The sequence below is a fragment of the Pteropus vampyrus genome, unplaced genomic scaffold (assembly GCF_000151845.1).
Source record: "Pteropus vampyrus isolate Shadow unplaced genomic scaffold, Pvam_2.0 Scaffold47, whole genome shotgun sequence".
NCBI classification, from domain to species: domain Eukaryota; kingdom Metazoa; phylum Chordata; class Mammalia; order Chiroptera; family Pteropodidae; genus Pteropus; species Pteropus vampyrus.
Window position 1 is genome coordinate 3,431,111 of NW_011888828.1, and position 12,088 is coordinate 3,443,198.

The window sequence follows — 12,088 nt, forward strand, 5'->3', positions numbered from 1 at the left end:
TGTACTGTCATGACAACCAAAACCATCTCTAGACATTGCCAAATGTTCCCTGGTAGGGAAAACTGTCTCTGGTAGAGAAGCACTGACATAATGTCAAATGAATTATTTGAACTAGGGTCTGGATAGACTGTACACACACAGCTACAACCCACTACAAAGTACAACCATATACAAATCCATTAGAACTATTTGCAACTGTAAGTTATTTTTATTTCAATAAATATAAAATACAACATAATTAGACTATGCAAAAATTAAATGGACCCTTAAATTTTATTGTAATTTGTCCTTCTTAATCAAGTATATTTGACATACTAGGCTTGCATTTAAAACATCTGAGTCTACAGCCATGCCACCCTGAATAAGCCTGATCCCATCTGATCTTGGAAGGTAAGCAGGGTCGGGCCTGGTTAGTACTGGGATGGGAGACCACCTAGGAAGACCAGGTGCTGCAGGCATAAAAAATAAAAAAGAGATTGTAAACTGACAAGGTCCTTGCAATCTGTGAGGTCAACCAAGGGTTGCCTCTCCTAAAAAAAAATAAAAAATAAAAACATCTGAATAAGGAAGAACAATTTTCCATAGGTTGCTCACATCTCCTTTTCTGCCCTGCTAGTTTTTACCATATACCCAGATCATGTCCTAAGGAGTGCTTAAAAACATTTTAAAATCACATGGTTCGTGCAGCATAGTATCTTGTACATAATTGTTAGTTTTCAATATATTTGAATAATTACTATTGTTTTTTCTTATAACAACTTTTTGAGATTGAATTATTATTCCTGTTTTACAGACGAGGTTCAGAAGAACGTAAGGAACTTCCACAAGGTCACACAATCAGCACATGTCAGAGCTACCCACTTCTTTCTGACCTCAAATCCTATGTTTTAACTTTTTTTTTTTTTTTTTTTTTTGGAATCCCATAATAAGGGAACCAAGGCCAGGAGAAGAAATAAATTGTCCAGAATCCAGAAGCTTTGTCTAAAAGATCCATCATCAAGTCTTTTTCAGAGACAGATTCTTTCTATTTATTTTTTCCCTTTAAATGGGCCATACTTACCTATTTCATTGTATACCTACTGATTTTTTTTTGTTGTTGAAAAGTAAACATTTGAATCTAATAATGTGTTAATTATGAACATCAGATTCTACTCCTTCCCTAGGGTTTGCTGGTTTTTTGTTTTTACAATTGGTTTTTGATTGTTGTAGGCTATCTCCATGCAGAGGATCAACTTGAGGTGTAAACTTAAAGTCTTCTTGGATCTTTTCTGAACCTACACCTTTCCTAAACATGTGTGATGACTTTCTAATTTCCCTCATATAAGCAGTTGCTTTTGAATGTCCTAGTCTCTAATGTCTGGCTCCTAAAAGGGGAAAAATAGAAAAATTAAGTTGAGAAGGCAACAGTCCTTTAAATCCCCTAGAAGTCACTTCAATTGGAAGGAGAGGGACTTGCAACAATGGGAGAATGTGCAACAACAATGGTTGCTTGCCTGTTTGTCTGCACCTCTGAGATCAGTAGCAGCATCAGTGATCAGAGCACAGATCTCTGATATTTGGAAGACAGGGTCCTTTTTGCCCAGGCTGGCTCCCATCAGCTATGTGAAAACTGCTCCAGGAACACATGCACGGCTGCCTTCCATTGGACTGGAGGGAGGGGAATGGGTGGCTGCTAGTGTATTAAGAGCTGAAATTGATCATGATTTATTATATAAGCCTTTCCCTGAACGTTCCAAGCCTTCAAGAGACTCCAGAATTTCAAAGGTAACATCAGACTGATTCTACTAGTGCAATTGCTGTCTAGGTGGGGAAGTTGGTGCTTCCTACTCTGCCATCTTCCCAGAATCCTTTGTTGGTGCTGGCTTTTCTTTCTACTCCAGGATCAATCCAATAAATAGTCTGTGTATATCTGTCTCTGCAGAGGTCTGTCTTAGAACACCAAGCAATGATAATGACAGTATCTAGTGCAATGAAAGGGCAGCATGTGAAGAACAAGTTACCTTGCAAAAGCCTCAGAAACTATCTCAACATTTGACACTTAATTATACAGTAAAAAAAAAAAAAAAAATTCAAAACCTCAGGTAGTTCTGTCAAAAAGATTTACCTCGCCTTTTTATCCAGGACTGGGCTGACAGTTCTCTGTGTTCATAGTAATTAGCCCTACCCTAACAGGCAGCAAGTCACCACGTGTTCCCCAGCTCCTCCAGAACACAGTGTAATGTCTTAGCCTGACAAACACCCTACACAATCTCATCCAGCCTCTGCTTACATCTTCATCTTCTGCCTCACCCCTGTTTTCTGATTTACTTTATCTTTAAGGAGCTATTCTTAGCTTCCTCTCCATGCTTTGCATGATTCCATCTCGGCTTCCTTGCTGATGTTATGCCTTCCACAGGTCCTCTTACCCTTGAAGACCAGTACAGGTGCATTTCTATTAGCATAACCCAATGTGACTTATTGATACTTCAGTTCCTGAGGCTCCTTGGTTGTGCCTCTCTGACCACCTTTGCCATTGTCTGCCTTTTAACATAGCTCTTGTGAAGGCATCCTCTCCTCAATTTGGTACCCCCTTAGGCTAGAGACTATAGCATTATGTTATTCACACTACCTGGAAGAGTTTACAGTAAATTTTTTGTTGAACAAAATAAATAAACAAAGGAATGTTTCTTAGCACTCGAGGCCCTCCATTATCTGGCCTAACTCTATTAACCTATTTTCTTTTGGTTCTTTCCAAATATGCTTCATGCAGGGCATTTTTGCCATTGTTCCCTAGGTAAAATGTTGACTTGAATTCTTTGCTCATACTAACTCTCCATGTACTCTTTCATTTATTCAATTATTTATCCTTTCATTCGCTCATTCACTCACTTACTCATCCTGTCACACATTCATTGACAGAGCATCTCTCGAGTGCCAGCCACCATACAGAAGCACTAAGAACACAGAAATGTCAAGGCCTGGCTCCTTGCTTTCCAGTACAGTAAGAGAGACAGATGTGTAATTTGAGCATTACAATACTGTGTGTACGGCTGGTCCATAAGAGCGGGATGTACACAATAAATGTGGGGACAGAAGAAGGACTGGTTAACAATACCTGGAAGATGGAGACTGTTCAAGGAAACTTCACAGAGGTGGCCTTCAAAACCAGGTACCCTACAGAAGGTTGAGTTAAGGGAGGACTCACAGCAAAAGGCAGCGGGCAGTCCTGGGTGTGATGCTGCCAGGCCCCTCTGAGGCCTTCTCCCCACTGGGAACAACTCTGCAGACTGAGTTCATGTCTCTCCTCAGAATAGAATTAGAAACCCAAGACTCACTCAAGACTTACTTTTTCGGTCCTAACTTGCAACCCCCTCCAATTTGTTAACGAATTCTTTGTTTAGGTAAGTGAAATCTCTGATTCCTGTTTGGTCCATTCAAAGTACCTTTGTCCAGTGTCATCTGATTTGTCTTTATTAGTCAAGTGCTAAGAGTTCAAGGGGTGTGACTCCGTGGCACGCCCTTCATTTAACTGCTTCCTGTGAAAGGCTCTTCCTCCTGCAGGAGGCTATAAACTCCTCGAAGGAGGGATCTATTTTTCCCGTGTTTCTTCCACAACACCAGCCGTGTTGGACTCAGGTGAAGGGCCAGTGTCTATTGAAAAAATAAACTCTCTTCTCTCCCTAAGGCAGCTCCCATTTCTTTCCTCCAACTCCTAGTTCATGGCTCCCTATTCTCCTACCTCAGGCAGCAAGTTGCCTTCCTGCCCTGAGGAGCAAGCCACTATTTAGGAAATGCAAATGCTATCTGGAGAGTATGGAGCCTCCCCTGTGGGAGGATATTTGAATGTAGAACAGGATTAGAGGTTAGAACTAGCTGACCTTCGGCCTTTCTTCCCTCACGTTATAATTCTGTTTTAAGGTACTGCTTTTAAGGTTCAAAAAGCTGATTAGCCACAGTTCCTTGTTCTGATTTTTTCAGGTGCTTTTATTTCCTGGGGGTGTGTGAGGAGGTGTAATTTTCAATATAAACCATACCTTTAAATTGAGATTAGGGAATTGCTAGTTGATAAAGCATGTTTATTGTGTCAGTCATTGATAAAGTCACAATATAATCAACACAGTAATAAACAAACAAACAAACAAGTTCAAGGCTATTTAGAGGAACTAATGTGTATACCAGTGCTGTGTGACCTGTGAGTAGTATGCAAAAAAAAGATGTTATTTTTAATGTTATTATTACTTACAGCTGTCTAAATGTGTCAACTTCCGGACTCTATGTACAAGATAAAGAATTCCAGAGGTCTTTCGGTTTCTTTCAGTCAATGTAAGATACCAGTAACAAGCAGAGATAATTTTCCCTTTCCCAATTCATCATAGACTCTGGTCAATAGTCAGGGCCAGAAATTTCAAATGACACGCTCTATTCAAACAAGGCTGTGTACCCTTTGAATGTCAAGACAAAGTATGGGAGGCAAAAAGATAGTTTTCTCAAAGTAAAATCTTATCATTGGTGGATACTGGCATTTCAGGCAAAAACAGCAGCTAGCTGAAGAGTCATGGTGGCGAGTTTGATGGGAGCCTGCCTGGGCTCTTCCTATTCCACTGGCCCCAAACCTGCCACCAAAGCAAGTATGCTGTGCTGCTCCATGTATGCAGTGTGTCTCTTGGAAATATAAAAGCAAGGTGAAATAGGTTATCAACATAATCTGGGAACATATCCTCATATGCATATAATTTGTGTAAATATGTCTGGCTTCACGAGATTTTGTAAAATAGAATGCAGACATGTAGAATGAGAGTACAAAGTCTGAGTGAGGAGGATGATTAAAAAGAGAATGCCAAATGCTTGAATTATTTGCTTTGTTCCAGGAGAATTTTGCCATGCTAATGAATTTATTATGGAATAACATTAAATTAAGTGAGTTGCTAAATGTGAAGTACCAAGGCCACTGCCTGGCACATAGTAAGCACTCAAAAAAATGTCATAACAACCCTCCTAGCCACCTTCTATCATTACAATCATTGAAGCTTATTGCCAAACTTTGAAAATAAGATCTCGAATAAATTGCTGCCAGGAAAAGAGACACAATCAGAGACATGGAAAGATTCCGTTAAGACAATTGCACATCCACCCTTCAGTCAGCGCCTGAGGCAAGTGATCTTTGCTTATGTGCTATTCAGAATGAACGGTCTTAAAGGCAAATCAGACCTGACACCATACATAGTCTTGGAATCAGGTATTAGGCAAATTTAACCTGCAGACATTCAGAAACATAGCCAGGTAGGGGAATGTGTGATATCAGATTAATCCAAGGCTTCTAGATGTGGTTTCAAATCAGGATCAGTTATGGAGCTGCCCAAGTAACCCCAGCATACATCAAACCTCATAAAATGAAATTCTGACTTCAGGGAGGTAGCAAGGAAAGGGACCTTTTCCTTTCAAACCATTACCTCAGAGCATCAGTCATCACAATAGGAAAATAAATCATAGTTCATCTTCAGCATTTATCAAAGTGCCTGAAATATTGTAAGTTCTCAATATTTATTAGACAGAGGAATCTCAGCTTGTTTAGAATGTTTGACAGTTGGTTCCAGGTAGAAATGATGGATTGAACAAATAAATGCATCTAATTTGACTCTCTCCAGAACCCCATCAAAACTTATGGGGGGAAAGGGACAAGAAGCAATAGCATCAGAATTTTGGAGGTTAGACAGCCGTGATAGAGGACTTGGCAGAGCTGAGAAAACCAAGTGCTAAGTGAGTGGCATTGCAAAGCCCATAGATATGAAGTGAAGATGCACAAGGGCTGAAATAAGGGAACTGGTTGGAGGTCGGAGCTACTGGAGAAGTATTACTACTTTTATACCTCTCCCCCAATTCTTCGCCCCCCCACCCCGAGTGACTACCCCTCCCCTAACAGAAGTATAAGTTTATTCACTTCTTATCCTTAGCTGAAGGGGCTGGCAACCTAGACAGGAAACAGGGATTAATTAATGTAGGCATATGAAATGTTTAGATCGTCTTCCAATTCTTAATATGCTGGGAATAAAGTCTTATCCTCCAGACAAAAATTGGAGAAGACATCTCTAAGGAACATAACTAGCCCAAGTGAAAAAAAAAAATCCCTAAAGAGAGTGATATGGAGTGGGGGGGGGGTGGCGGTGGAATTCCCTAACAAAGAACTTACTCATATCACCTTTCAGTGAAGTTCATGGGCAATAGGTCTTCCCCAAAGCAGAGTTTCTGGTCAGCTTTTTGCTCTCTCACCCTTAAATATGAGCAGGCAACTAAGATCCCCAAACATTACAGGAAATTCTCTAACATGAAAGATAACTGAAGGACCTAAATTGTCAGATCGAAAGGGGCCCACCAAGTACCTAAGTCAATGAATGGAAAGAGACCACACCAAGTACAGTATCATGAAAATTTAGAATGCCAGACACAAAGACAAAACACTCCAAACTTCTAAAGAGGAAAAAGCCATATAAAGGAGTAAGAATCAGAATGGCATCAACTTCTCAACAACAATTGTAAACCTTGAACTCTGAGGAAAGCAGAGCTATGCCTCCAAAATTCTGAAGGAAATTATTTCTTACCCAGAATTCTATACCCAGACAAATTGTCCACCAAAAGTAAAGCTAGGATAGACATAAATTCTCAGAAAGCTTACCTTTCATGCACCCTATCTCAAGAAGCTAAAGGAGAATGTGGTAAATCAAAAAGAGAAAGAAACTCTCTTTCTCCTTCCCTCCCTTTCTTCCTCGCCCCTTCTCTGCCATGTGAATATACAGCGAGAAGGCAGCTGTCCACAAGCCAGGAAGAGAGCTCTCACCAGAACCCAACCATGTGGCACCCTGATCTAGGATACCCAGCTAGAAGCAGCACGGTGATAATTGTTTAGTGGTCAGCTTGAAGTTTATCCTTGCCATTGAAGAAAAGAAAGGGGCACTACTCAAGAACATGAAGAATGTAGATAATGTCTAAAGAAACTTGTTTTAAATACTTAAGAGAACAAATTATTTTCCAGTTAAAATGCCTTTGTTTGTAAGCAAAAAAAAAAAAAAAAAAGTAATTTTGAATAATTCTTATCTACTCATTAAATAGTTCCCCTAAGGAAATAACATGCAATAATCATTTAGCCTAGTTCAAGTTACTTAAATGCTTCAAAACAATAAAATTGCCATCCACAAGACTTGTAAGCTCCATGAGAGTAGAGTCGTAAAATTTTTGTTCATACAGCATGTGTCTAGTACATAAAAAACTCTCAGTAAATGCTTCTGATTAAATAAATATTGAAAATCCTGAGAGAGAGACAGAGAGACAGAGAGAACCATGAAAAAAGAAGGGGTATAGATTATAGGAAAAGTAAGGAATCTAAGTAAGGAAATCAGTGAAATGAGTCCTCGGGATGATAGTGTATTAGTTGTATGATAGATATAGAGGGCAACAAGTGCAAATTGGAGCAAAATGACTCAAGAGAGAAGACACACTGATGGAGGTTATCACTAAGATGTCAACTGCCATTACACCACTTTTTAAAATATGAGGATAGATGCCTGGATGAGACAATCCAGGTTATTTGTATTTGGTTTGCCTTATCCATGAAGGATGGAGTTCTCCTGCTCACCTGCTCACCACCCCTCCACCCTCACCCACTATCACCTACTGCCTGGATAAGCTGAGGAAATTTATTAAATCCAACAAAAGTGTTCTGCCTTGAACTACTCCAGAAATGGAGATGGGCTTTGGTGAACCCAGAAACAGAAAATACAGAGCAATCCTTTCTCCACCAAAACCTTGCCAAATGTTCTATACCCAGGCCACTTGCCAAAGGCCATGACTGAAATAAGTTCTATGTTTCCCAGGTCTCACTCATGACCTTGCCCACCGATCTCTCTAGAAATGACTGTTCTTCTATACTTCCATGGAAGCTGAAACCAGATTATGGGCTAGAAATCCTGTTCATTCTATGGGCTAGATCTTCTTTGATATGTTCATCTAAAAATACCTTCATGCCTTTTTCTTACACATCTGGGTTTCTGCTTGCTGTTCACTTTTTATATTGACCACACATAGTGATTGATCAAATATTTGGAAAAAAATGTTTAAGAGTGGTGTACTTTACATATTTTGATTACTTCCTCTCCTGGGACTTTGGAGATAGTACCCTGAAGATTAAGCCAATGAGAAGTAGATTGCAGTGAAAAGAGTCTCTGCTGTAGAAAAGAAGCCTGAGAAGGCATCTCTCTTCTCTGCTTCCATTTCATGTTCTCTGTCATTTCCGTCTGGCTGCCAAAATCTCCAGTTCCAAATTTTCACCTGCTGCCAGCACCGAGACCCTTTCCAGGAAAACAAACTACCTAAGTGTCAGCAGCAATGTTGTCCAGAGACTAAGGATGCGATGAAGAGAGAGCACTGTGTTCAAAATACTGACCCTTCTCAATCTTCCTCTTGGCCACCAGGTCACTCTGCAACTTAAAACCCTTCCACAGATCAATATTACCCCATCAATGGATCCCTTGGCATGGCATACGGAGGCTCTTTATAATTTCACCTATCCTTACCTTGCCAGCTTCACCTGTGCCCCCTACAGCATTTTTCTCTGTCTACGGCAACATTCAGCTATTGTAATTCCCTAAATACCGTGTTTACACCCCCTGTTTTGATTATGTCTGGAAGTCTCTTCTTACACTCTCTCTCTTCTTTGCCTGGTTAATAACTACTTATTTTCAATGCTCTTACTTCCTTCAGTAAGACTTCCCTGCCCTAGGCATTGCTCTCCCCCAGACTGGGGTAGATGTGCTTCCTCTGTACATACCTGTGCATGTCAGATTGTATTGAAAATTATCTCTTTATCTGTCTGTGTCTTTCACTAGGTTTAAATCCATTAAAGACGGCGACAAGCTTTTCCATCCATGCAATTCCAATGCCTAACACCATGCCTGGTAACCAGAGCGGGCATTCAATAAATATTTGCTAAATGTACTTCTTATAAAGTCTATACATGTTGGAAAAATATATTCACATTATTATTTTTACTTTTTCTTTAAAAATAATCAATAGACTTAATTTTTTAAGAGCAGTTTTAGATTTATAGGAAAATTGAGCAGGAAGTACAGAGTTCCCATATACCCCCTCACTTCCTCACTCAGTTTCTCCTATAATTAACATCTTGCATTAATGTGGAACATTTGATACAATCGGCAAGCCAATACTAACACGTTATTATTAGCTAAAGTCTACAGATTACTTTAGGGCTCACATTAAATGTTAACTATTATTATTGTTATTTCGTTTAGTCCTTACAACAGCCCTAACCACTAGGTATTGCTTCTCTTATTTTTCTGACCAATAAATAGTTCAGAGCAGTTAATTTGCTTGCTCAAAATCACAGAATGAGGACGTGAACCTGGGTTTTGCCCAAAGCCAACGTTCTCTCTACATTTCCACTGTCCCAGTGATCCTGGCAGAGGTAACATCATGTCTCAAGGTAGAGACATTAAAGAGAAGAGTGTGTTGGGAATGGTGACAAGTTGAGTGTTACTGGAGTATGGAAGGTTGGGGATGGGAGCAGTGGGCAGTGGAGGCTGGTCACAGTCAGACTATGAAGGGCCTCCAACTACTAAAGTTTATAAAATGTGTCAGTGCCACTAATTTGCTCTATTCAGCCCTAAGAACTGCTGAAGCTGAACATTCCCCTTGGAGCACACAGAACAAGCTCTGTGTAAGACATTTTTGGTCTTGCTAAGGTCAGTGTGGTGGGTTTGCTGCTGAGGAAGTTCTGACAATTGCCATGGAGACACTACACAAGCAAAGATAAGCAAAATATTTGTGTTCCAAAAGTAAAATTAGAGGGAAGCACAGTAAATTAAGATTCCATACCTAACAAATTTTGCAAATAAACACCAATTTGAAGAGAAACGTTAGTGAATGAAATTGAAATTGACCAAGTCCAAGTCTTTACAGAAAACCCACCTGCTTTCGAGTGTAGATGGTGAGAATGTTTACATGAGGAGGCATTTCCTTCATCATCCTGTGGCTTCTTTATTTCAGAGGTAGAAATAAATAGAAAATTTACCTTTAATCTCTATTACTCCCTTGAAAGCATCATATGCTTTAAACTGAAATTGCTGAATGCTATGTGTACTCTTCTAGGGGAAAAATGGAAATTAATTTCTGCCTAGTTACTTTTAATAACATATTTGACATTGATTTTAATGTAACAGGAAAAAAAACATTAGCATTGAATTTCAATTAAGAACAATTCATGAACATTGCCAATACCTATTAATCTAATTTATTTTTAAAATATAGCTTAGATGAAAGCGAACCAACAGAAGTTGTTTCAATACCATATTTTACTGTTACATTAAAAAAAATCTGTTCTCTACCAATATTTATTTACTTATTAGACTAAACTGGTTACTGAGGATCTACTATGTGCCCTGCTTGGTGCCAGGCACCAAGAATACGGTCATGATCATGGCAGATGCAGTCCCTGTTCTAGTGGAGTTTGCTGTCTAATAATACCAGAAACTGAAAGCAATTGAAATTTAAAGGGTTAAAGTTAGGTATTTTTATTACTACACTGCAAGAGGATTAGGCTTGTGAGTGAGTAGAACAGTGCCTCTTGCACTTCATGCAGGTGAATCACCTGGGCATCTTATTAAAATGCAGATTATGATTCAGTAGGTCTAGGGTGGAGCTGATATTCTGTATTTTAAATAAGTGCAAGTAATGCTGATGCTGCTAGTCCATGAACCATACTTTGCAGCAAGCACAGAGAATATTAAGATGTAAAATTGTAGGATATAATATTAAGATGTAAAGTGTAGAGCAATATTAATTTTTTTTCTTTTCTTGAGATATAGAGCATTTGGTGGTAATATATGGGTGAATGAGACACATCTACAGATAATTATAATACTACACATGTATGAAATGTTCCCATGTGAAATAAAAGTGTCATGGGGGCTAAATAGAGGAGAATTAGCATGCAGATTGGGGAGGGAAGGGAGTTCAGGGGATGCTTCCTAAGGAAGGTGGAGTGATTAACTGAGCCAGGAAGATGTGGAGGTTGTCTGCTGGTGGACAGGGGCAGGATGATGCTCCAGCGTAAGCTTTGGCATTAGTATTTCAGAGGGTCAACTTAGGGCCCATTGCAAGGGTCAGGGCCCACAGACCAGCTAGTGGTCCTGTAAGGCAACTCTTCCATGCACGAAAGCAGGAAACATAAGGCTAGAAAGGAAGTCCATAGGAAAGGCTTGCCTGATGGAAGACTACCCCCAGCAAAGGCAACCCCAGCATTCCTAAGATTATATGCTGCCGTAAGCCAAAGAACTACCTGAAGCTACAAGAGAGGCCTGGAACAGATCCTTCCCTAGAGCCTTCAGGATCTCTAGAACTATGAGGCAGTAAATTGCTGCTGTTTAAGTCATTCAGTTTGTAGTACTTTGTTATGGCAGCTCCAACAAACTAATATATTAACTGATCTTAATCTTTACAACTCCCGTGTGAGATAGCTAGTATTATTAACTCTATTGTACAGATGAGGAAAGTGAAACACATAGCAGTTAAGAAAACTAAATAGAGTTCCAAAAGGAAATACAGTGAAAGAGGTATAGACAAACTGAAAAGAAAGAAGGAAAGAGGAAGGAAAGGGGAAATTTTGGCAAATTAAAATGTGGACAGGAAAAAAGAGAAAGAAGTGGCAAGGAAAGGGATTAAAACTTGACCTGGCCAAAGAATAGTAGAAGCGCTAGGTCCCTGTATATAAACCATATAAACCACTAACATTTTTCTTTTTCAGATGTGTCAAGAGTTTGAATAAAAATGTCCTTTTGACAGGAAATGAACTCTTGTTTTTGACACTTCCATGTATTTTATTATATTTTGAACCTGAAGCTACAGCTCCTGAGAGCTTTGGTCTTGATTTTGCAATATAGGCTTCATTTTTATTTGAAGAGAGGGACTAATAATAATCACTTGTTCCACGAATGTGACATTGAGAGATTTGGCTTTTATGCTCACATGCTTTATGGATTTGTTTTTGATTGATGAAATAGTGCTTATTTTAAAAAGTTATTATACACTATACTTCTTACCTCTA

The 12,088-nt window shown here is 39.3% G+C and overlaps 1 non-coding gene across 1 annotated transcript; it reads left to right on the plus strand.

The window, feature by feature from the left end:
* The first annotated feature begins 339 nt into the window (after positions 1-339).
* Positions 340-458, plus strand: LOC111739186. Its single transcript, XR_002780159.1, has one exon. It is a non-coding gene; the product is annotated as a 5S ribosomal RNA (ribosomal RNA).
* The last annotated feature ends 11,630 nt before the right edge of the window (positions 459-12,088 follow it).